A 2,516-nucleotide genomic window follows, 5' to 3' on the forward strand; every position below is an offset into this window, starting at 1 on the left:
ATATGCTCTAATGAAATGCTAAAATGTTGAAATGCACAAATTTTGGATAAGATTATTCCATAAAAGATAATACTTCAATACAATTGTTTTCCAAGCAGCATGCTGGGTGTTTTTAGATTTTGATTGAATTTGTCATAACAACTCTTGGAAGTAGGAATTATTGTTATGCCCATTTTACAGATGAGCAAAATGAGACAGTATAATCAAATAATTTTCTTGATGTCCTACAGTCTATATTTATGGCACACTAGAGAGATCTTTAATGTGCAACATGCTTCAAGTTCCCATCAGGGAAAAAGAAGGCGACTGGGAATGGCACTGAGTAGGAGATGGACACGAATGCCAATGACGAAATCTTGGTGCGGCACAAATTACCTCAAGTTTGACCCAGCATAAATATCTGAAGGCTGACCTGAGCCAAACATAAAGGGAGAGAATCTTATTAATTATTACCCTTAACATTTGGTATATATTAGTAAGGCTGTTTTTTATTAAATTTATTGGGGTGACATTGGTTAAGGATATTAAAGATTGTTAATGTTAAATTCAGACTTTGCTTTACCTTTGATAATCATGAAGATGAAAACCAATCAAAGAAGGTCTGCCTTAACTCATACCACTGTCCTATGAAATAACAATGTTTTCCCACTGTTTGCTTGTTTATTTTATGACTACAGTTGTAATTTTTTTTTTCCTGGTAGATCTTGAAGAGTACAGAAGGCAAAACAAAGATGAGAGTATATGGTCTAATGAAAAGCTAAAATGTGTTGGACATGCACCATTCATTGATTTTAGAAAGATACTGGGAATCATGATGTTTGAGATAAAAACACATTTTTAGATCATTTTATGTTTTAGGTATTTGGGATGTTCAGAAAGGATAAGGCAAGCTTAAAATAGTTTTCATCTATAAATGAGGTTTATACCAGTACATACTTTCTAGGATCCTTGTGAGGATTAAATGTGATAACACTGAGCCAAAGGCATAGCTTGGTACCTTGTAAGTAGGAAATAATCATTAAGTTCTTAAAATAGGAAATTCTAGGTTTAGAATTTAATTAACCTGTTGCAAATATTTACAAAAGTACTTCCTCTAAATTTATAGCATGAGAGGATAATAGCTGTCCTAATTTTTTTAAAAAGTAGAAAAGATGTATATATTATGTGGTTGATATTTGGGGTAATTAACCCTTGAGCCCAAGCACAGACATGTGCAACACTTGTCAATGCTGTCCAAAAATCACTGTTAATCAATGAGGATCCAAAACATAAAACAAACATTGGAATGAATGACTTGTTATAATATAACTGATGATGAAGTAAAGATATATTTCATCACAACTTTTTATGATTATTTGCTTTCCATAATGAATAATGACCGAATACATTCAATAAATTGCAATGATGTCTTCCATGTATTTAAAACATCAAATTAAAAAAATCAAAAAAAATCAAATTTTATTAATGCTATAAAAATATTTTTATTCAACTGAGAAATATTTCTGGTTAAAAAAGATCATGTGGGAAAGGTCCTAGTATCACTTACTATAACCACTCAACTAGATAACATTAAAATATAGCAAAGAAATGGTTAGTGAAGAATCCATATATTCTCTTGATAATTATGGAAAAAAATTTATCATTTTTTTGGATACTGAAAATATTAGGACTGGAATGACTTCTCAGTGAAAAATTGTCATTGATGGTTAACTCATAATAAAAGTTCAATTGGTTGGGGATGCTGAGATCAATGTAGCATTTTGAAACATTATAATTCCATTAGACTAAAAGAATAGATTATAATTTCAAGACAAATGATATATGAGACAGAGATGCAGCTTTTATGTTACATAGGCATTACTTGTTTTATTTTGGTTTATTGTATCAAAAATATGAAAAACTATCAGAAGAACAAAATTTTTACTATATTCTATATAATAAAGAGGTAATATGCAAATTGACTGTCAAGCCCTCACACGAGATGGGCCCCCAAGTAGTCACAAGATGGCCATTCCCATGAGGTCACAACATGGCAGCGCCCCTATGGTCACAAATGGGCGGCCGCATGTGGTCACAGGATGGCCATGCCCATGTGGTCAAAAGCTGGCCACCCCCATGTCATCACAAGATGGCCACCCCCATGTCATCACAAAATGGCCACCACAAGATGGCCAGCAAGGGAGGGCAGTTGGGGGCGAATAGGCTGACAGGGGAGGACAGTTAGGGGCAACCAGGTTGGCAGGGGAGGGCAGTTTGGGGGACTAGGCCTGCAGAAGGGGGCTATTGGGGGGGGACCAGGCCAGCAGGGGAGGGCAGTTAGGGGCAATTGGACTGGCAGGGAGCAGTTAGGTATCAATCAGGCTGGCAGGTAGAAGCAGTTAGAGGCAATTAGGGAGTCAGGCAGGTGAGTGGTTAAGAGCCAGCAGTCCCGGATTGTGAGAGGGATGTCCAACTGCCAGTTTAGGCCCTATCCCACAGTTAGACATCCCCCAAGGGGTCCCAGATTGGAAAGGGTG

Source organism: Myotis davidii, unplaced genomic scaffold (assembly GCF_000327345.1).
Source record: "Myotis davidii unplaced genomic scaffold, ASM32734v1 scaffold213, whole genome shotgun sequence".
Lineage (NCBI taxonomy): Eukaryota > Metazoa > Chordata > Mammalia > Chiroptera > Vespertilionidae > Myotis > Myotis davidii.